This window comes from Diceros bicornis, chromosome 2 (assembly GCF_020826845.1).
Source record: "Diceros bicornis minor isolate mBicDic1 chromosome 2, mDicBic1.mat.cur, whole genome shotgun sequence".
NCBI lineage: Eukaryota > Metazoa > Chordata > Mammalia > Perissodactyla > Rhinocerotidae > Diceros > Diceros bicornis.
This window is the reverse complement of record NC_080741.1, coordinates 9,996,808-10,021,621: the sequence shown is the minus strand read 5'-3', so window position 1 is coordinate 10,021,621 and position 24,814 is coordinate 9,996,808. Positions and strand designations below refer to the sequence as shown.

Genomic DNA, 24,814 nt, shown 5'->3' with positions numbered 1-24,814 from the left:
CTGGCTGCTATAACAAAAACACCATAGACTGGATGGCTTATAAACAAAAGAAGTTTATTTCTCACAGTTCCAAAGGCTGGGAAGTCTAAGATCAAGGTGCTGGCAGATTCAGTGGCTCGTGAAGACCTGTTTCCCAGTTCACAGATGGCCATCTTCCGTCTGTGTCCTCACTTGGCTGAAGGGGCAAGGGAGCTCTCTGGGGCTTCTTTTACAAGAGCACTAATTCCATTATGAGGGGTCCACCCTCATGACCTAATCACCTTCCAAAGACCCTACACCCAAATACCATCACATTGGGCATTAGGTTTCAACATATGAATTTTGGAGGGACACAAACATTTGGTGTAAAACATACACCATCTTCATATAGTCACTATTAATATTTTGGCATTTTGTTTTCAATCATATTTTCATGCACACACAAGCATAACACATATTTGGTGGAAGACAAAATTCTCTCACTTATGTTATATAATATCAAGGCTCAGAAAGGGCAGATACTCAAGGTCGTTATTGATTTTTAAAAAGTTTTTATTATGAAAAATTTCAAAATACATGTAGAAGGAGTCATAATAGTATTATGAGTCTCCATATCCTGCTTCAACAATTAACTCATGACCAATCTTGTTTCATCTATGTCCTCACCCATTTCCCCCCTCCTATATTCATTTGAAACAAAGCTTAGATACTAGTATGTGTTTCTGAAAGATGAGGATTCTTTTTTAAAAGCATAACCACAAAGCATTATCACAAATAAGTATAATTAACAATATTTCTTCTTGCCATCAAAATTCAGTGTTCAAATTTCCAAGTGTCTCGTAAATGTCATAGTTTTTTTGTAATTATTTACATTTTTATTTGAATTTATTTAAGCTATTTAACTCAGGCCCACACATTATGATTAATAAGATTTTAAGCCTCTCTTAATCTAAGAGGTCATATCCTTTCTCTCTTTTTTCCCTTGTGATTTATTTGTTGAAGAAACCACATCATCTGTCCTGTACTTTCTTATAGCAAGTTCTTTATTAATTTTGATTCAAATAAAGCCTCAGAGTTTACAGCTACCTCTGATCTAACATGAGAAGAAAAAAATTAGAATTTATCGGCATATATAATTAGCAAGCCATGTACAGTGTATGAAGGATAACTTTTGTGCATTGACGTTTCACTGGCATTAAAACCATACATTTATGATCTTGAAATTCCAACACAAATGCATGAGTTTTCTCAGAAATTAATTTCTAAGAAGGGTCTAATCCTTGAATGGCATAACATATACTCTGTATCAAATCTCTAGAGGTGCTTAGAGAAAATCCAATGCTATGGGTTCCAAGTCAATAATAAGCGTGGTTTGTGTGTGTGTGTGTGTGTGTGTGTGTGTGTGGTAATCTTGCATAAAGACAAAACAAAACAATATAAAAACAAATTTAAAAAAATCAAAAAGAAAATAAATGTTACAGTAGTGCCCCCTTATCATTGGGGGATATGTTCCAAGACCCCCTGTGGATGCTTGACAGTTCTACAGATAGTACCGAACCCTATGTATACTATGTCTTTCCCTATATACACATATGTATGATAAGGTTTAATTTATAAATTAGGCACAATAAGAGATTAGTGGTCTTTTGACACCATTATTAAGTAAAATAAGGTTTACTTGAACACAAGCCCTGTGATACCTCCACAGTCGATCTGATAACCAAGACAGCTACTAAGTGACTACCTGGTGGACAGCATATACAGTGCGGACAACTGGATAAAGGGATGATTCAGGTCCCAAGAGGGATGGAGCAGGCCTAGCGCAAGATTTCATCACACTACTCAGAACTGCGTGTAATTTAAAATGTATGAATTGTTTATTTCTGGAATTTTCCTTTTAATAATGTCAGACCACAGTTGACTGCGGGTAAATGAAACCACGGAAGCGAAACCTCGGATAAGGGGGGAACTACTGTACTATGTGAAAAGTATAGCTGTCCTGACACTCTCACAGGTGTTGCACATTGTGTTCTTGGTCTTTTGTGTGTTTTTTCCGAGGAACAGAGACATGCTTATGCTGATTCAGGCACTAGGGGCTTGTTATCAGGCGACATGGGAAAGTGGAGGAATAGAGAGCTCTCTGCAATCCCAGAAGACCTGGAACAGCCATGGGCCAGGACTCGTTGGGTGCAGCAGTGGTCCTACAGTTGATCTACAGAAATCCCGGAGACCCAGTGGCAGCCCTAGAAGCTGTGCCTCTCAGAGCGGGCATCCGTACTCTTTAGGGGCTCCACATGACAGTGACCCATCCACCACCCTCTCTGCCTCTATTGCTCTTGCCTCTATTAGTTGACTTCTCTCCGCGTCCTGGTTTTTGATGCCCTCTGGTTTCTACCACCTCATGACTTGTACAGACGTATAGCTTCTTCTTCCTGCTTTCATTCTGGATGTCTCTCCACGTCTGATGCTAGTACTCGCTCCTGTCTCTGTGTGCTTTACACGTAAACACTCCCTTCAGAGACTCGGATTCAGCTACTCTCCATTGCTGTTTTCTTGCGGAGTGTGAGTACCAGGTATTTTTCATCTCAACGAATCAAATGGCCACCAACTCCCACTGACTCTACATCATGAAGTGCTCCCAAATTCATTGTCTTGATCTCCTTGGCCACTTTCTTATTGTCTTCCATTAGGATTATTACAACACTCCCCTAGCACGTCTTCCCACCTCTAATTTCTTCCTTTACTCTAACCTCCACTTTGCAACCAGAGTGGTCTTTCAAAACTACAACTTTTAAGTGTTATTTGTCTTGCTTTTAAACGTAAAAAAAAAAAATCTATTCACCCATGGGATAAAATATAAACTCCTTAAAATGCCCTACAAGGGTCTTCACGAGTCGTCCCCACGCTCCCACCAGCCTCCTCCCATGGGCGCTGTTCCCCAGCCACTAAGAACTAGCATCAGTCCCACAAACAAATTACGTATTGCCTTTCACTCCTCTCTGCCCTTTCTCATGCTCTTCCTCCTCCTTGAAATATCGACACCTTGTGCCTCTCTTCTCCACTTATTAAAATTCTACTGCCCTTCAAGGCAAAGCTAAAAGCCATCTCATCAGTGATTCCCCAGGATGATGGAGCTGTTCACCTGCAGTGTTTCCACAGTATTTTATATGCCTACGGCAGACCACGAATCACAGTGTTCCGTCGCTGTTTACTCCTATGACTGTTTCCACCACAGCAGTGGGACCTCTTTTAGAACGTGGTCCATGGCTTATCTTGGTCTCCACTGATGAGGGCAGGGCCTGGCACATGGTAGGCATTTACTAGCACAAGAGTTTGTGGTATAATAATAACTGTGAAATTACTCTTCTTGCTGCAGTGTTTAAAGCTCTTTGTTTCTGTTAAGGATACAAGATTGTTGAGGCATCATTTCTGAAACATTACCCTGCTGGAACATGTGTAACATGGAATTGCTGCCACTGGCAACTTTAGCTGAAGAAGAAATGCATGGTTACTAAGCTTCACTAAATAACTTACCAGCAGCTACCACTATCTGCCTGGGAAGGAGGATTTCTTCTTTTGTATGAGTAAAAAGTTGCTGCTTTCTGATTAGAAAGAGAAAATAAAGACCACAGGAATCTTATGTTATCCTCTGAAAAGCGTCACTCTGCTTTCTGCCTATTTTTTCCTCACGTAGAACAGATAAAAGAGAGACTCTGGGGGTCCTGAATCTGTGGGAAATGATTCAGCAGCAGGTCTTGAATGAGAAAAATCACAAAAATTATACTTTGACCTTAAATAATCCTGACCAGCGATTATAAGATCTTCAAGAATTTCAGTACTAAGTTGTTCTGAAGTCTAACTCCATAAGTCTCCTCTCTACCCCTATGCCATATGCCCCCCAAGTGGCTGTCTTATTGTTTTTACTGGGAGCTGGGGAGAGGGGAACTCGTTTAAATAGTTGAGATTTTTAAAAAGGTTTAATTTTTAAAAATAACACTTTTATTTTTCCATGTAAAATTACAATTTGGGGTCTTCAAATAGCTGATTTCGTCCCTCTTGTGACTTTGCTTGTATAATTGCAAAAAACTCAAAAGCAAACAACAAATGGAAACTGCAGCGTGATTCACTTTATTTTCATTAGACGCAGCTTCCTGTGGTAGTTATGGAGCTGGATTTATATTTTAATTCTGTGACTCGACTACCTGTGTGATCTTGTGCAAATTACATGTCTTCTCTGTGTCTCAGTTTCCTCATCTGTAAGACAGATTATAAGGATATCTACTTCATACCAACTTCGTTAAATGAGATGTTATTTACAAAGTGCTTAGAAAGGTGCCTAGAACATAGCAAGTGCTATGTGAGTGTTTGCAAAATATATAAATACTCTCAAAGGAGTGGATAGTGTATGTGAAGGTCATCTGTCATGTGCACTTTGGCAGAAAAAAAGGTTGAGAACTAGCCTTATTTATTTGTTTTTAACTTTTGAAGGACTGTCACATATATTTTCGTTTGATCTTTATGCCAATACTCTGAGGAAGAGGAATGATAACAGTATTAACATCTGAATGACTTGCTCAAGGTAATTAACAGATAATTAACAGCAGGGAGAGAGGTGGAACTAGCCTGAGAGCTTGGCTCCCCGGGGCATCTATGTTTTTTAAAAATTGGACTACATGATGAGAAATCAGTATGTGGTAAGTTTAAAAATATTTTATTGATAAAATGACACACTTTAGCCCGTTTATTTTTTAAATGCATTCAAAGATAGTTAAAAATCACTTTGTCCAAATTTATTGTACAAAATATAGTCCAAGTTCTGATTGTTAATTCATTTTGATCTCTTCAGTCAAAATATTAATGTTTAATTTAGTGAAATATCCTTGTGCTAGGACCAGAGCTGTTCAGCAATTGTTAGGTTCTTTCAATAAATATCAGGAGCTTCTGGTGATTTAAGTTCTTTTAGGTCACGTCTGTCTCCCACCACCCTGTACCAGGGGTGTGTTGCAATGAAAATATGTCTTAGGCCAAATTCTACCAAGCAAACCATTACTTATTAGCGAAGAGATACCATAGAACATATTGAATCTTAGTTAAACACCCTACTCTCTGTCATCAGACATCAGATCATCAGACCAGTGAGATACTAGGTTTTATTCCCAGGCTCTGCCATGGATACAAGGAATTAGACCCAGGCTTTTGGAAACACGGTTTTTGTTATTTGTATAAAATGCGCATGCAGAAGGAAACAAGAGATCATCTGTCAGTCAGAAGTCAGACACCTCAATTTTTAAGACATTAAAAGTGACTCAAGTATATATTTTGAAAATGGGAATATTAGCAGTAAATCAGATCAAGTGTGAATTTAAAAAATTTAAATATACATTTGAAACAAGAGAGAAACAGTAAATAAAGTAAATATAGATCTGAAAAGAAATTCAGATATACATTGAAAAGAACAGGAGTCATGGTATTATTTTGGAAGAACTAAGAACAATATGACATTGAAAGGCTCAGGAAGTTGGTTCCAGAGAGTAAAATTTACGGATTTTTAAAAATGAATTGAGAGTTTAAATTTTAGAACACGCTTTAAATTTCTGTTGAGTACAGAGGGACTGAATTTGTCATCATATTCTCTTCCCTTTGGACATAAAAATCCACGCATTTATACCTACGTATTTTTTGGTCTTAACTCTGCCTTCCAAGCACTATCATTGTTCCCTGTAAGAGACACCTGGGGAAGGTGCACATGGTGAGAAATGGGTTGCAAGGAACCTCAGCGTGGGCAGCAGCAAGCTACAACTGTAAGTGAGGTGAACATGGAATGAATCCTGTAGCCACTATCAGTGTAATGGCTCTTCCAATTCATAACGCAGTCCTGAGGTTATTTGTCCTGAGTCTCCATGCATTTCTTCCAGACTTTCTTGTTGTAGTGTTGTATTAGTCAGGGTACTCCAGAGAAACAGAGCCAATAGGAGATATATATGATTTACTATAAGGAATTGACACACATGATTACAGAGGCTGAAAAATCCCACAATCTACCATCTGCAAGATGGAGATCCTGGAAAGCCAGTGCCAGTGATGCAATTCCAATGCTAATCTGAAGGCTTGAGAACCAGAGGAGCTAATGGTATAAGTTCTAGTCCAAGTCTGAGGGCCTGAGAACCGGAAGGCCAATAGTGTAAGTCCCAGTCTGAAGGCAGAAGACTGATAGCTTGTGCAAACAGGCAGAGAGAGAATTCTCCCTTCCTCCCCCTTTTAGTTCTCTTCAGGCCCTCAACCAATTGGATGATGCCCCCCACATTGAGGAGGGTCATCTGCTTTACTCAGTTCACCATTTCAAATGTTAATCTCTTCTGGAAATACCCTCACACACAGATCCAGACATAATGTTTAACCAGCTGTCTGGGCACCCCATGGCTCAGTCAAGTTGACACACAAAATTCACCATTACAAGTGTGTACTGTGGTGCACCAGCCACATGGTCTTTTTAGGGATATGCTAAGCCCCATTTATGGTTGTTATGTCAATTATGCTATAACTTCAAGAGGGTGGTGATCCTATAGCCCATTCCCCTGAATTCCAGTTATCCTTACTGCCTACTTCTTCTGTTTAACCATGAAAGTCTGCAGCTCCCACCCAAGTCAATCTCCTTCTCACTCTGTTATCCTGAGAAATGTAAAGTCTTGGGACCTGATGGAATCTTGCATTCTTTGTTATTCTTCAGATCATACAGTTCTGAAAAATACTTAATATTATTTTAGTTGAATGTGTATATTTTATGTGGCTTTGTCTCACTCCAGGTCACACAGTATGGAATCTTTCTATTGATATTTTCCAGGAATCAAAAAACACCTTTAAACTGATGTATTTATGTTTATTTATTACTATATTCTTCATGGATATAATAAATGATTCAATAATATCATCTTGATTGAATACAAAACTGAATAGAAATATATATTTTTTTCTGTTCTTCTCATTATTTTGTGTTAGCCATTCTTTTCTATGATCATCATGGATTTATAGCTTTTCAGATTTAAAGTATGGCGTCAACTTCAGCCAGTTTTCTCCTTTTGATGCTCAGATTATCACAACTTTGGCCAATGGGAGCCCCATTTTGAATGGCTCTGATGTAATTTTGACATAACCTTTAAAAATTTTCTTGCTTTTTGGCTAATAAGATGATCTTCATTTGTCTTGTACCTTCCTGCCCCAGACACAACATCAGGCATTTTTCTTAGAAGCCTGGGAAAAGTAGTATTGGAAGCCACAGAACCTGGTGCTAGGGTACATTTTTAGAAGTGACATTGGAGAGCTAGAAAAGAAGGATGGTTTTGTTTTTGTTTTTGTTTTTAATTTTTAAAATCATGAAGTAATCTTGCCCCCTAGACATATTACCCATGGGAAATTTCCAATTGCATTCTATCAGTAAGATGTTCTTGAGTTTAAAATATTACCTCCTTTCTTTTCTATTATATAATATGCAGTATATCTTATAGGATTCTAGATTCCTAACTCAATCAACATAATTAATTATTTACTAACAATACCATAGTTCTAAGATAAAAATACATTATTAAAAAGAATAAAACTACTAGAACAAAGTCCAAACGTTTCTATGTATTTCCTTTTGTTTTTAAACTGCATTGCTCTAAGGGTTTGCAGTCAAATTGCTTTGTTCTGTAGCCTTTGTGTGGCTGTATAATTACCATGTGATTGATTGTTTGGTTCAGTTGTTTCCATTAGCTTTCATTTTGAGGGCCTTGGCATATTATCAGCTGAAAATCTAAATTGCTAGGACAGTGGAGGCTTTTAACTGCAAATCTTTTCTTGATGGCTATTGTCAACTAGGAGAGAGAAGGGTCTGCTCTACTTGAGATAACATAAAATGCAAATAGCTCAATCTCTGAAACTCTTGTACATTATCTATAACATCATCATCCCTAATGAAAACATATAATTAAACTATATATGTAAAAATATAAATATTATTGAATTTCTAGAATATCAGAATCTATGTATTTTTTGTATTTAGTTATATATATTTTAAACTCTGCTAAATCATCTCCTAATCTTTCAAGCTTTTAAATTTATTTTGCTTCCTTTTCTGAGCTACAATTCTTTTTTATGTTACAATAAAACACTCCCTTAAGAAGGCAACATCTCATGACTTACATTGTTATACCAAGCTTACAGTATACAAATCCAAATCTCCCAATTAGGATTATATTGACTACTACCGTCCAAGTCTTTAATTTTGCTCCAGGGATATCAAGGCAATACTTCATGTGTTACAACTCTGTGATTATCAAAGAACAAAACATGGATATATAGGCTTCTCAGATTTTGTGTGGAATAATGAGTCAAAAGCATTTGCTTTTCATATGTTATTGGCATCCTTAGTTTAATAAAAGGTCTAATAATCACAGCCATTTTTCAGAAGACTTTGGATAAATACAGATAGATATTATCTTAGGATATATGAATTCAGACTTCTAAAATATAACTAAAAATGTTGCATAAATATCAAGAGTATATCAAAATAAAATGCAATCAATTTAAAAAATAACTGGAAAGTGTGAAAGATTTATACTCTAGAAGTTCAACTGGAAGATTTTCTATGGATTCACATAATTTTCAGATTACCTGGTCTTGTTAGAATGATATTTCTAAAGAACACTCAGGTTTACAATGATAACACATGTCAATTGTAATTCATTTCAAATGAAACAAATGTCATGTTTTACATAAAACGTTAGCTCTTTAGTTTTAGTGTAGAAATTCAAATTCCTGAATGGAAACAAATATGCTGCGCCCAAGATTTTCAATTCTATGTCTCATAGTAATTGCACCTGTAACTATAGAGTACAATATAAAATTATATTTTTAAAATTCATGTAAACCAATAGAAATTTCATTTCTGTTATACAATGTTTTTTTTTAAATTATGGCTTGATATTTAAAGATGTCAAAATATAAAACCTAAATAGTTAAAAACATAATTCTTATACAAATATAGAGTGAATCAAAGGTATATTCAAGTCATTAAAGAGGGAACCAGCAGGATGGCAAAGATGGGTCCAAGGAGGATTCAAAGAAGAATGCTGAAATAAGAGTGCTAAATTAGGTGAAAAACAGAAAGAACAACAAAGCTTTAATCTTTGGGGTTGTGTTTTCTACAGGGCAGAAATTATTAACATCTCTACTAGATCCAAATCATTTGCAACTTATCAATTTCCTACAAGCTAATAACTAACTTTACAGAGTCTGAAACTTTAATGAATGGCAAATTGTAAGTCAAGCAAGGCATAATCCCCTGACTCCTATTAGCCAGTGTCCCAGGGTGACAATGAAAGGACACACAGTCATCCTTTGCCTTATTTCCATCTATTGGATAAATTTCTCCTAACAAGCATTTAAAACAGCAACAACAACCGAAAAAACCCTCAAAATTGCAATGAATGCTTTGGAAATATAAGTGAGATAAAATATGAATATTTTCTTAAAGAAGAGGGAGGTAATTAGATCACTCCCTTCCCAATTTTCTAGAACTGAAGTCTTTGCTATTTGCAGATGTTACACTGACGTCCTTTCTCCCTTCCTCCCTCTCTTTTTATTCACTTTCAGAGGCTGGCCTCAGGCTCAAGCCTATGATCAATTTCTTGGCTTGTTGCTGGTCTTTATCAGGCCAAATATAACTTTTTATTTTTGAGCTTAAGACTCTGCTAGTAAAAAAATAAGAATTATTTTATAATTTTTCTTTATTTTCATACACAGACTTTCAGTGTCATCCTGTCTTTCTGGTTAAAAAATCAACTGTTATATTCAATCAAAATATTCTAGTATAGATACAACATATTTTATACTTTTTAACCATATGCTTTTAAAAATAGAAATTTTATATGGTAAATTGTATTTTGAGTGCTCCTTTCCAAAGAGACAGTTCTTAAGATTCTTAAAAAACTCTCAACATCATTTGTAATTCAACATGTTTGTGTGTGTAACTATCTAAGCAGGCTTTTTCTTTTTGTGAGGAAGATCGGCCCTGAGCTAACATCTGCCAATCCTCCTCTTTTTGCTGAGGAGGACTGGCCCTGGGCTAACATCCGTGCCCAGCTTCCTCCACTTTACATGGGACACCGCCACAGCATGGCTTGCCAAGCGGTGCATCGGTGAGCGCCCAGGATCCAAACCGGCGGACCCCAGGCCGCTGCAGTGAAGCGCGCACACTTAACTGCTTGCACCACTGGGCCGGCCCCTAAGCAGGTTTTTATTTATTAATTTTTTAGGATAACACATTCTTTCATCTATAAAAAAGAGATTACATTACAACCTAACACAGAGTTGCTGACAATTATACCTGTTTGGATTTCAACATCTACTCACTGCTTCCTGCTAGACTAATAATTTTTCTATTCCATTGTCCTTTCTAATTTAGGCTTACTTAAGGAGAGAGGTTATTTTGATCTACTTCCTATCACTTAAAAGTGAAGGCATGGACCATAGAGGAATTAATTTCTGAAAAATAGACTTTTCCTTGGGGTCAGTCTTTGTTCCATGTACTATAAGTGGAGTGACCACCACTGACCATTATTTCTAAGGTGTGACCTCCTCAGAGTTTAGGAACTTCAATGATAATATTTTGAACGTTTAATCTTATGTTGAAGTAATTGTATAGAAACTTTCCTGGCATCCTTGAGGAAGGAAATCTGGAAGCTAGTAAGGGCTCACTGCATGGGTGGTTATAAGTCTAGGAACAAAGTATAAAGGTTATTGAGGTTATTGGGCACTCCTTTATCGATACCAGATGTTTCACAGGAGTCCATGTTCCCTAACAGTCTGATGGAGGGACCTGGGCCTGCATCCCCTCTAATATTAGGATTAGGACTGATAAATAAATGACAAGCAATAGGATATATTGGAGTATATGTGGAAGCCATTTGGTTTAAAACTAATTTGGCCTGACCTTGTTTTTCCAAAAAGGCCTGACGTGGCTGTTGAGCATGCGTTGTATATCTGCTTTAAGTATTTACTATGTCCCAAAGACAAGAACAACGTCCTTAAAGGTAAAGTAACTTACCCCACAATGGCATTTCCTTAAGGATAAGCATCTCTCCCTAGGCTAGGGATTGATTACTGACCTGCCATGACCACCCAGCTGGAGACCACAGACCTATTACCTGAGCTGTCCATCAATTGTGTGTGAAATCCCGTGCCGGCAAAGCTGTCTTGTGACTATTGTAAAAGGGATATTCCGATCATATGTGATACATGCTCTTTGACAGTGTATAACCACTCTGTACACCCCCACTTCTTTGGAGGGCTCCATTCTTTTGCAAAAAGACTCTCACACACTATATAGTCCTCAGATCTGGCTCATAATAAGCTCATCCCAATTTTGATTTACAGATTGGTTATGGATTATTTGCATCTACAAGACTTTTGCTCCTGGAACCTTTTAACAGATACTTTTACAAGGCTTGTCCCCAAATTCTCTCTCTGTCTCTGTCTCTCTGCATTTCCTCTCTATACTTAGTAAGGTTTGCAACCTCTCCTGGGCAACTGAGGGGAGTAAATTAAAATTTGGCTTTCTTTTGTATGCTTCTTCTTCCCGTGGATACTAGACTCCATCTAGCCAGGATGGAATTTTTCTATTAGAAAAATAATTTCTATTTTCTGTTAGATGATTCAGGCCATGATGGTCCTAGAAGTTATCAAGGGGATATCTTGGATCGTTTCTAGTACACCAAATTATCCAGAATGAAGTCCATTTAGTTGAAAGTAACTGAGCAGGAGTGAGGCTTCATTTTCCTGACTCTTGGACAGAGGAGCACTCATAAAAAGTGGATCTTGGGGCCCGCCCAGTGGCATAGCAGTTGAATTGGCATGCTCTGCTTCAGCAGCCCAGGGTTCGGGGGTTCGGATCCCGGGCACGGATTGACACACCGCTTGTTAAGCCATGCTGCGGCGGCATCCCATATCAAGTAGAGGAAGATGGGCACCGATGTAAGCCCAGGGCCAGTCTTCCTCAGCAAAAAGAGGAGGATTGGCACTGGTTGTTAGCTCAAGGCTAATCTTCCTCGCACACACACAGAAGTGGATTTTGTCTAGGCATGAAAATAGGCTACCTAGAAAAAATGATTTATGGAATCTTTACAGAAAATATGTTTAGTGGTGGGGAGGGATAATGGAGGATAAACAGAACAAGCAAACACAGAAGACAGGTTCAGTATGATTCCTCCTTCAAATGCTGAAAGGCTTTTGAACTGAAAACTACTCAGGGAAGGTCTTCTGGAAGTAGGACATTATGAGATTTTTCCTGTAGCCCATCTTTTCTTTTTTAGGATCTGTTCTATTCCAAGTTCAGCCAAGACTACACCAAAATGTGGTGAGGAAAGACTAGCATAGCATTTGTCACTTTGGAGGACAAAATGATGGGTCAATCATTTCAGCCAGAGACCAGGGACAAAAACACAATAGTTTTTAACACACCAATTTAAAAGCAATCAAAGTATTCATTTAGTAAATTTAGGAGATAGCAGTAAAAAAGGTCAAATACACATTTGAAAAGAAATTCAAATAAACATTTTAAAAACAAGGGGTATTACAGTAAACAAACATTTGACATAAAAGAGTGTCAAATGCTGCTTCAAGAGAACAAGAATGGTGTGACCTTGAAGGGGTCATGTCATGTAATATATTCAAGGTGGTCAATACCTTAAGGATATTTTTATTATGGGAATTTCTACCTTTTAGAATACAGGATATGATAAAGCTCTGAGGATTAAGGAGGGCTTCTTTCATCATCATCACTGATTGGCAGTGAGACCTTCGGCAAGTTATGTAACCTTTCTGTGCTTCTGTGTCTTCATCTGTGGTATATAGCTCTGCATATCCTAGAGAGTTCAGAGAGACTGCATGAGTTTCTAGGCACGTGAAGCTTAGAGCAGTGCCTGACATATAGTAAGCGATCAATAAATGTTAGCTTTTACTATTTCGAAGGTTCACTTTGACATGGACACAAATGATGTCTCACTTCTAGTGGACCAACCAATGCTCTGGTGCGGTCAGGCCGCAAGGTTATCTGGGAAGTGGGGAGGACCCAGAACCCAATACAGCAGTAGGCTTAGAGCATTGGCCTTGCTGGCTTTTTATACTGACTTCATTCAAGGTTGGCGGAATCTGTGTAATCATTTAGTCCAGGTAAACACAGTTGAACACCATTTATTTCACTTATGAAAATTATTTTCTAAACTTCCACTGTGTTAATTAATAAACATTCTGATGCAGCTTTCAATAATGGCAGTTGAAGTGCTTACTAGACACCTCTGTTGCGTGGATTTCTGGGGATCTTCCAATCACTAACAAGCCACCCTGGGGATATAGATCCAAGTTAGTTTACACATATGTCATTAGTATTTATACTCAAAAATTGCCGCACAGATAATTTGACCTCTCAGTAAGTGTGGAGTGAAGTTCAAGACACAAATCAACTCTGACCCCAGGATTACCTGTTAGATTCCTCTATCATACCGGACTATACTGGAATGTTTATAAAGCAGAGCCCACATTTAATATTTTTACCCTTTTTCTCCTTACCAATACAGCTGCATTGATTTAACTTAGGCATCAGGTTGGTATTCATAAAGTAAAATATTATTACAGAAGATAGTTTATGTGCTAGGAAATCAATCATATAAGCCCTGTGAAGAATTCTAAATCTCATTATATCAAAGTTACAGTTTTTCAAATTTGTGCAGAGAATTCTCTTAAAGGGAATGATTAGGGAAAAACTGGAGGAAACTGTGGTGTGATGCAAATAGAAGTATTCCTTTTCTGAGAAAAGAGACTTTGAGATGGCAGCTTTGAAAATATAGAAGCATAAATTCACAGAATATGCTTTCCTTGTTTAAAATACTTTCTGAAGGTGAAACATGCATGAAAATTTTTTAAGAGATTGAAGTGAAAAAATATTGATGCAAAAAATAAACAATCATAAAATTGAAAAAATTTAGGGGCTGGCCTGATGGCATAGCGGTTAAGTTTCCACGCTCCGCTGTGGTGGTCCAGGGTTCACAGGTTCAAATCCCTGCCACGCACCGACGCATGCTGTGGCGGTGTCCCATACAAAGCAGAGGAAGATGGGCACGGATGTTAGCCCAGGGCCGATCTTCCTTAGCAAAAAGAGGAGGATTGGCAACGGATGTTAGCTCAGGGCTAATCTTCCTCAAAAAAAAAAACTAATATAATTTTTATTTTAAAACTGTTTTAGATTTACAGAAAAAATTGTGAAGATGGTACAGAATAGTTCCAATATAATCCCACACCCAGTTTCCCCTATTATTAATATCTTACACTAGTATGATACATCTGTTATAATTGATGAACTAATTTTGATAGATTATTATTAATTAAAGCCCATTCTTTATTCAGATTATCTCAGTTTTTAACCTGATGTTCTTTTTCTGTTCCAGGATGCTACATTTTTTTTTTTTTTTATGAGGAAGGTCAGCCTTGAGCTAACATACATGCCAATCCTCCTCTTTTTGCTCAGGAAGATTGGCCCTGAGCTAACATCTGTGCCCATCTTCCTCCACTTTATATGGGACGCCGCCACAGCATGGCATGACAAGCGGTGCCTCGGTGTGCGCCTAGGATCCCAACCCGGGCCGCCAGCAGCAGAGCGCGCACACTTAACCGCTAAGCCACAGGGCCGGCCCCTCCAGGATGCTACATTACATTTAGTTATCATATCCCCTTTAGGCTCCTCTTGGTTATGACAGTTTCTCAGACTTCCCTTGTTTTTGATGACCTTGATGGTTTTAAGTAGGACAAATCAGGTATTTTGTAGAATGCCTCTCAAATTGGATTTGTCTGAAGTTTTTCTTATGATTAGACTGCGGCTGTGGGTTTGGGGAGGAAGACCACAGAGGTGAAGCGCCATTTCATCACCTCCTATCAAGGGTGCACACTATCAACGTGACTCATCACTGTTGATGCTGACCATGATCGCCTGGCTGACTGAGGTGGTGCTGTCAGGTTCCTCCACTGTCAGATCATGCTTTTTTCCCCCTTTCCATGCTGTACTCTTTGGCAGGAAGTCATTATGCACAGACTACATTTAAGGAATGGAGAGAGAATCTTAAACTCTAACACTATAAATGTAATGCAGAAAACCAGGAAAATGTACCTATATACACCATTTGGTAGCTAACTTTTTCCACCTATGAATATATTGTGAAAATATTTTCGTGCCGAAAATTTTTTCTCCAAAGTGATGGCAACAGCTGCAGTTATTCCATGGTGCTAATATACCATCATCCAGTCAGCTGTCTGTTGTTGGCCATGTGAGTACAGACTCTTGGAACAGTAAAGCCCAAGGATGTGGGTGTGCGAGCCTCACAACCAAGGGCTTAGTGCAGAGCAACTTGGGAGAAGGCTGTGTGTTATCATTAATTTTTTTGAGTCTCCATTGTGCTGTGATGCAGAGAAGGTCACCTATTTCATAATTCTATCTTCTACTTTTATGGGGAAAAAAATACTAGACAACAAGTTAATAGATAGAATTTATTTAATACATTTCAAGATGTTTCACAGATGCAGAGCGGATAGAGGCTAATCTCCAACATTGTCAGGAAAATTATTTGAAACTTGGAAATAGGTAAAAGAGATTACTAGGTGTTATTTCATTCCAGTGCTGGGCTTCTGTTGACTGGACCGTTTACAGCTCTGTAGGACAGAGGTTAACTTGTAGATTTTTGTCAAATAGATATGCAAATAGTTTCTGTCTAGTAGAACAGATAACCTCAGTTGTTGGTCATTAAGCAGTTTTAAATCTAACCCAATAATCTTATTCTAACGTTTTCTTGTTAAATTGCCTACGTTGACCTTCTCAAAAGCTCTTTGGACCTGTTTTGGCATCTTACCAGTTCTCTCATTAAATAATGAGTTAAATAAAATCTTTAACGTGTTCATTCATTCTATATTTGCTTAAGAGCCATAATTTGCCTTTTTGAAATTATATTTTAACAATATCATATAATGAAAGTTGTTTATATTTACATTTCAGCACTACTTTAAGGTCCTGAAATGTGTTTAGATTATGATGTTTTAGCAGAATAGTATTTGCTTTTCATGCAATTTTCTACATAATTTTATAGCATGATATTGTCTGACACATTCTAGTTTAATGAATACTTACTCATTGAAAAACTGTTAACCTGATTATACTTAACCAGAATTTTCATTCCCTACATATTTGTGAAAATATGACTTTAGTATAATTAGAAAATGCAGCTGGAATAAACTCCAAATACTAAAATTATTAGGAAAATCTTGACAACATTGTTGGATCTGATTTCTATATTGGGTTTGGCTTTACTCAGGAGTTAGCAAACTATGGTCCATGGGTCAAATCTGGACTGTCACCTGTTTTAGTTAATAAAGTTTTATTGGCTCACTGTCATTGTCATTCTTCTATATATTGCCTATGGCTGCTTTTTTGTGCTACAACTGCAGAATTGGGTAGTTGCAACAGAGATCATCTGTCCCGCAAAGCCTGAAATATTTACTATCTGGCTTCTAGCAGAAAGAGTCTGTTGAACTCTCTCTTTACCTATCTAGGATATGGCTTTCCATGCACTTAGGTGATGCCCTACTTTACTAACAGATAGAGGACATTGAACAGCAAATTACCCTATAATAGCAATAGCTATTTTTCCATTTTGCAATGGAAATAGTTTAAAAAATTTAACCCACCTCTAATATTTTATTGATCAACATACATATTTATTATATTTATTGAATAAATATACTTCTATCTTCTCATTCGTGAGCTAGTCTTATGTAATCAAGCTTTCTAAAATATTTGCATTATACTGTTGACAATTGGTTCTGAGTCATAACGTATTTTAAAAGTTCAGTCTGGCAAACAATTGCTTGCCTTGGGCATATAATGGCCTTTGCTGAGTGAGGAGTAAAGAATATTTCTGTCATTTTATTCTAGGCCCACTTTCTGATGAAATGATATAAGGTAAGACATTTTTGGTAACATTTGTAAAGCTCCGTTTTGGTACGTGTGGTTTTGAGACCAGATTTTATGTTAGTGCAAGAATAGAAGAGAAATAGATGTTTTCATATTGCATATAGAACATCTTTTACTTCATGAATTGGTAATTTTCAGAAAGGAAAACTTTGGGCATTATATGATTAAGAGAAGGAAATTCTGAAAATGCCGTGTCCTTAAAATCCAGATAATACCGATGATAGCTTGATTAGTTTCAAAACTCCTTAAGCCAATCTCTGTTTACAATTCCTTCTTCCAGTTTTTTGCCTTTTTTTACATTCATAAGTGGATCTGTTGGCGCTTGTCCTTTAATCTATTGAAATGTTCCCATTCTCAGTTCTGGGTTATGTGTCTTTCAACAATCACCGGGGGTTTCCTGGTTTCCGCCAAAGGATTGAGTTGTGTTTATAGGTCAAGTAAACAAGAGGACAACAGGGAAAGGACCTGGCTGTAATCCTCGTTCTTTCTGTCTGATCAGAACCCTGAACATGACAGACACCTAACGCGCGCTTATTAACGATGATGGCACCCGCAAGCAACTCATGCTTGTTAGAGGCTGCTCCCGACTCTGGGATTCTGTTTCCCAGCTGCTAGGGAGTCAACAAGGCTGCAGGCTTCCAGGGCTCTCCACCGCAGAGCTATCTTTCCAGCCTCCAAGGTCACTGAGGAATCCATCACAATAGATTTCTAATTTGCATTAGCTCCATTGTTCCTTGTTTTCACATCCCACAAAGGCTGGTGGTGGGAGGCTAAGAGGCCATCCCAGAATTCTAGCTCTAAATCTAGGATTTAGAGAGTTAGTTGGATTTATATAACTTCCCAGTACATGCTTGCTGTGTATGCTCCATAACTAATGATTTCCTGCTTGTTCCTTCCAAGCCAGATCCTTGAAGTTAGCTGGGAGTCTTCCTGCTGATTAAAATCACCAAGATCACTGGGATTTTGTGAGACTGAGCATGCCAACTTTTAAAGCTGTTCAGCTTTAGACATACTCAAAGTTATGGGAGTAACCTCACATTGTTCTACCTTGCCCAGTGTATGCCATTTCAGACGGAGATTTTTAGACTCAACTTGTTTTGTATTCAAGGAGAAGGAAATGGTGAGTTCCAAAATTGGAAATGCTAGGAAACACTTCACGTGCCTTTAGGAGTTCAAGAGAGGAGGCTTTTGTTCCGTGCGTGTCAATACTCTGGTCTGCTGACACTGGGATGTGGCTGAGTTCATCCTGTCACTGTTGTAAAATCAGATCCTATTTTTGCTTGCCTAATTGGGAAAGTGAGGCAATGCTTTTCTAAGTAATGGTTGAAAAAATCATTAGGATAATTAGGATAATCTTTGTTTAAAGAAGCAAATATAGCAGCTGTAATCAGAATCATGCTAGTGGGTTGAGGAGGAAATCCTAGTCAAATATTCTCCTTTCTCTGTTCTCCTTCTGGTAATCCTCTTATTTTTTACTGCCTAATGATATGGTTCACTTCTTGTTAACTTGACCTGTCCTTTCTGTTTCTATTGACAGTTAACCTATGAGAGAGACAGGGTACCTTCATCCAGCTTATAGAAGACTCAACCTTCAACTCTGCTTCAAAACATTTCTCAGGGACAAATACATCCAAAATTGGGGCCTGGTGGATCTTCTGTGTTGGTACAAGATCATGCAGTCTTTAAAATTTTCAACTTTGAAATCCCTTCTCTTTCTCATCCACGAACATGTATGTTAATGGAGTTTAAAATAATGGCCATAAAGTAATCTGAATGTTATGTTGTAAATGATACTTGAACTTGAATATAACAAAACCCGAATTAAACAAGAAGCAAAAAAGGAATGACAGGTAATTTTCTAAAGTCAATGATACAGGCCAGCCCTAAATTGAAGGTTATTCAGATAAGGAGAACTTGGCAGGTTTGCAGACACTGTGTTTGAGTTTTGTTCCTGTCGGAGAACTCTCTGAAAGGTGCCAAGTTTAATGGAATTTAGATAAAGACATTCTCATTTTAGCTGAAAGTTGAACATTCTTCTGTGTCTGATTCATCCCTGTAATATCGCCAAGTCTGATAGGATTTCAGAAGCACTTCAACATTTTTAACAGTCTCAGTTTCTGAGTAAGCTGTTACAGCATCTCAACCTGGGCTTAGGAGAAGGAATCATAGTCACTCCAGGCAAGTGAACTTGAGAGGTGCCAAATAATGGAAATTTCCAGTATGATAACATTTAAGAGCAAAAGTGAATCAGCCAACACAGGTGAATTTAGGTAGCTTCACTGGGTTGGGATTTAAGAAGTCCAGAGAAAGCCCCCACCCTTGCTCTAGAATCTTTTTCTCACTGCCCTGGGATCAGTTAGAGATTTGTAAAATAGGGCATACCTCATAAAGCAGCTATTAATATTTCATGTGAAGCAGTTGACTAGCTTTCTCTTGCAGTGTTGCAGCCGGCTGAGGGCAGGCCCCTGTAGGAATCATACAAAGGACGGACTAGGAGCAATGAGGGACTGACGTGGGGCAGTACTGGGAGGCACCTTGGGCAGGTTACTGCAGTGCTGAGTGGGTGCTTTGGAGAAAAGGAAAACTGAAAAAGTATGAGGGGAAGAGTTCAAAAGGCACACTGTCTGGATCCTTGGTACTCAAATGTGGTCTGTGTGGACCAGCGGTAACAGCAGCCCCTGGGAGCGTGTCAGAAATGCAAGACCCAGACCTGCTGGGTCAGAATGAGCATCTAACCAGATCCCCGTGTAATGCATAACACACTGAGGTCTGAGAAGCACTGGTCTTGTGTGCTGCTTTTGTCAAGGGCCTGTTCAAGCAAAATGGGGTTCTGTGTGCTCCAACGTCACTGACGGACTTTCAGGATGACCTCTCAGGCACAGGGATTCCCCAGCCAAATGGACAATCAGATTCACTTCTCAGCAATGTCATTTCTCTTAGCAGCAATTTTAGCAGAGAGAAAGGAAATTAAACCTGGTGTATTGCTATGGATGAAGGTGTCTTTGAACTGCCAGAAAGAAGAGTCAATACCTGTTAGGGATCAAATCATGTCCTAGGAGTTGAATAATGGTTATGAAGAGGCAGGAATTTGCAATACTAGGAAATTTAGAGGTCAATGTGACACAGCGCAAGTCTTTATCATCATAAAGCCTTAGGAAGGTTATTTTAATAGTTTTTAGGTTTTATAGGAGATGGGGAGAGTTTTGTATCAGGAATAATTTTTTAAATGTGAAGGAAAAGCTAGTTTTTAAAAGACCATTTTCAATACCAAGACACAATGTTAGAGACAGCTTAAGAGTACTATGTTTCTGGGTGACAGATTCTGATGGGGGAGGTGAGACCATTCTTGGTAAGGCTGGCAGCAGAGCCAGGTAAGGAGAGAGAGCAGATGTTTACTGGGACTAGCCTAAGAAGAGGGAGCTACCAGTAAGCATTAGGGAAATGCCACCATCAACCGGATTCACGTTGGAGATCATGGAGCTGGTATTTTTTATCAGGGACCCTGCTAGATATGTTAATAATAGTAACGTAACCTTTTCTTACCCTCCAGTTGTTCAAGTAAGGCAACCATAGTATAAGCCAGCATATGGTTAAGTGCCATAATGAAGGCGCATGAGAATTTTGCTTTATCAGAAAAAATAAAAGAGTGACATTGGACAAGCAGAATGGAGGGAATTGAAATGAGAGTTAGTGGGTGTTTTGTTTGTACTTGGGTACTTGGGATACGTAATTTAGAACCTGGCAGTGCATTTTTCTCAATATTTGGCTCTCTTTTGAGTCCTACGAGAACTTTCTAGATTGCTACCCAATACCTATCAACAAATTGGCTTGCCAAAAACACCAGGTGCTGTAACACCAAAATTCCTCTTTTGCTTTGATTCCTTGTTGTGTCTTCGTTGTCAAGACTTGGTGGAGGTTTAATAATATGATTCTTAAACGTTTGAATGCTTTGCGTATTGTTTAATTTTAGCATGATCAGTGAAAATAAAATTAGCAACTCTCCCCCATACTATACTTGGTCAGTTGATTAATTGATCTGAGGCTTATTACACTAAGTTGCCAATAAAAATAGTTGTTTGAGAGCAGAGCTGACCTCTGGCAACTTTTAGAAATCGATGAAGCTTTGCAGCCTCATCCCTATTACTTGGGACTCTTGCGGAGCCTCTAGATCCACAATGCCTACTAAGCTCATGTATTCCATTTACGTGAAAAATCTTTGACCATTGCTTCGTTTACATCCAGACTTTCCTATGCTATGATCCATTGCCGTTTTCTTAGCCACACTCGCTCTCTCCTCTCCATCATCAAAACCTAGCTGTTTTGTGTTTCATTTCTGTTAGTTTCAGATTAATTTTTTCTGATTTTATAAACTAAGACAGTATGATAACTACTATTATTAATGTTTTTCCTTTCAGATAGCATAATTACATTTAAATAGTATCATTTATATCTTTAAAGGAGCAAGTACAGTGGGAATTTCAGGCACAACTAGAGAAAAGCCTTCAGCAAGTTACTTCATGTGGGGATTTCCTACACCAGAAGTAGCAAAATGGTGGCTGGAGAGGGGCCACAAATATTTTTCATTTGTTTATTGGTTTAAACTTCAGAGTTGTTTTTTTTTTTTTAAACATTGGTTGCTAATCTACATAAATCTGAATTTCTGGCTTCTCTTGATGAATTTGAAGCACTGGTTTCACCTGGTTCACATTGTCTCCTGGCAAAGTCGGCTGGTGCTGAGTGGCAGCTTCATTCTTTGGGTCATATCCTCTTACTGTGAAATGCAGTTCTACTTTTCTCATACTCTCCACCTTCTTGACCCTGGTGGGCATTTGTGTTTGGAAATTCTGGTCCAGTTGGTCTGTGTACAGACCTGGCCTAGATTTAGGCAGTGTGGGGGAATTTCCCAAAATGTGTCCTTTGGCTTGCTTAGTTTTAAGAACAAAAGACTCGGAAAGAAACTTTGACCTTCCCCCTAAGTGCCTAAAAGAATTTAAGATAGAAGGCCTGTTCCAGGAAGGAGCTAACAGCATAAGATAACTATAGTATAATATGAACTAGATGTGATAGACAGAACCTAGCAAGGCCCATTTGATCAAAGGCCTCCCCATGTCACCTTGTCCTTGCAAGGTATGGCAAACACTTGTTTACCAAACATTTGCTTTTCCTTCTCCATGTGAAATTCCTTCCCCTTCTTTGAATTCCAGAATCACTACCCCCAACATCTTCTTTCGTCTTCAGTTGAAGTTGGTATTTATGGTGGTGGCTTTGGCCATTTTGGCGAGTTACTCAGTTTTCCTGGGTTTCACCCAAGTATACATGTTATTACACTTTGTTTGATTTTCTCCTCTTATTCTGTCTCATGTCAGTTTAATTCTTAGACCAGCCAGAAGGACATAGAGGGTAGAGGAATAGTTCTTCCTCCCCTATAGGAGCAAGTAAAACTAAAGAATAAATGAAATATTCTGTTTCTTTGACATCAAACTAAAGTTTTAAATATCTATCAGCTCTTGAATAATAAGAAAAAAATACTTTTGGATTTAATAAATTGGCAAAGTGTTTTAAAATCACAGATAAGTTCTTGTATTACTATCATTGAAATTAACCATTACGAAGAAAATAACCAATTTTGTCTGTTGACAGGATGATCATACTTTGCAGATATATTTTCAGAGGCCTATTGGAAACTGAGCCCATAGTAATAGAAGGAGATGCTGAGTGAACTATCTTAACAAAGCTTCTGCTAACAGCCCACTTAAATGAAAATTTCCAAAAATCTAAAAGTTGGGAGTAGCATTTAGCAAAACTAAAATCCGTCAACATGGAAGGTAGAGTTTTAATCTCTCTCAAGAATTGAGGCAGAAAATCAAGTAGAACTAAAAAGTAATAGACTTTTAATAAGGGAGGCAGTAAGATTACCAAGCAAGATGTTCTAACACATTACAAACTTAGGTGCGTTAATGCATGCTTTCCCTTAAAAAGTTGGTTTTCTTTATTAGCCTGTGTGATTAAAGTTATTATAAAACAGATGAACTTATAACTGTGAATTTTTTTAAATTCTTTGTTTCAATGCAAAATTTCTTTTGAAGCAAATAAAGCAGATAAAAAGACAACCTTAGTTTAAGGTCGATTGAAGTAGAACCAGGGTATTTCTGTTGTAATAAGTAGTGCTAGAGAACTTTATAGGGCACATGGCTGGATGGAAAAATGCATATGAATGTGCTCAAAAAGTGTGGTGTTTGTAAATCCTTGTTAATCTCAGAAACAAAATGTTGGTTTTTCTCATCTCAAAATTTGTCTTGTATGCCTACAGTAACTTTCGCCACCAGGTGTTTAATGTTTCTCCAATCCAGAAATGAAGAGGCAGCCATCTCTTCGAGGGAAGTGTATGTGTGTGTGTTGTGGGGGCAGTGCAATTATTTCTGTCTATTTTCTGTAGCTGCTTTATTATACATGTTTTTGCAAGTAGGTATTGTTTTTTATTACAAACTTGCAAATTCTGATTTTGAAAGCATGGCGACATTGTGAGAAACAGAGTTTGTTTTTTAAGCAGAGCGACTTGCCCCAGGCCAGAAACTCAATGACCCATTCAAAACCTACTCTATTGCTCTTTTGTTTTTTAGCTGGAAGCTATTATCTAGATCTCTAAGCCTCCTCCTCAAAGCCTCATTTTGATAGGCGCTGGATTTGAACATTGAGTTTTGAAACCAGGAGCCTAGATCAATTATTGTCCTTTTCTTTCTGTGGTTGTTTGTTAGTTTCATTTATACCACTTTAGAAACAAAGAGATACAGATATTTACCTCTTGGGAGGGAGTTTTTGGTCTCTTTTTCATCCAGCTAGCAGTTGCAGCAGCAGAATCAGCTGAAGAAATAGAGATGCAGGTGTCTCGACTGTAGAAGTGAGGCTTGCTCATTCACTCTATACCCCTGCAACTCTTTCCGCGGCATTCAGAGACGTGTGAGGGAGGGGCTGGCCTTCCTGCGCCTAGGGTTTGGTACTTATAAGAAACCTTGGAGATCACTTCTTTTCTAGAATTCCCTCCTGATTGTCCCATGGGTTATTCATTCTCTCCCATCTTCTCCCTATAACCTAAGTTTATTTTGTGTGTTAAAATTAAATACAAAATGGAGACCAGACTTGAGAATTCCCTGAGCAGACAAAACCATTTAAGCCAAGTGAGCAAAACTAACTCTAGCTTGTTTCATGAACACAAGCAAGACTTAACTTTTAAATGACTCTGACAATCATAAAAGAAATTTAAGTCATCTTGTCACCTACTAGGCACCTTGAGAAACTCAAGGGTGGGTTTGGAAGCAATTAACTGTTTCTCCAAGTTGTTTTTTCTTTTGTATGCTAAGGAGCTGTAACCACCAACTATCCTGAAACTGACCAAGCCTCTCCACAAGAGCTATGCCCATAACCTTTGCCTTACCTTTAATGCAAAGATCTCTCCAGGAGGAGCTTAGGCCTCATTATGTGGAAGCATGTGCTCCAGCTGAGCCTGTGCAAGGGAATACCCGCCTCTCCCTTTTGAATATTCATTCCCCAATCAAAATAAAGATTCCTGCTTCCCTTTGTTAGGGGACACCATGACTTTGGAAATGATTCCTCATGGCCTCTTATTTGCTGCAGATACACTTTACTTTGTCAGACAACTTCCACTGGTGTAGAGTCTTATTTAACTCACCAGGAGGCGAGCCCACTTGGTTTGGTAACAATCTTCCTAAAAATGATATGAGATAATCACTTTTTTTTTTTTTTGTGAGGAGGACCAGCCCTGAGCTAACA

The 24,814-nt window shown here is 38.1% G+C and overlaps 1 long non-coding RNA gene across 1 annotated transcript; it reads right to left on the bottom strand.

Annotated features, from left to right (window-relative positions):
• Positions 1-8,938: 8,938 nt before the first annotated feature.
• LOC131410722 (uncharacterized) lies at positions 8,939-23,882 on the bottom strand. Its single transcript, XR_009221400.1, has 3 exons — positions 23,826-23,882; positions 12,732-12,878; positions 8,939-9,086 (listed from the first exon to the last, which is right to left on the bottom strand). It is a non-coding gene; the product is annotated as an uncharacterized LOC131410722 (long non-coding RNA).
• Between the last annotated feature and the right edge of the window lie 932 nt (positions 23,883-24,814).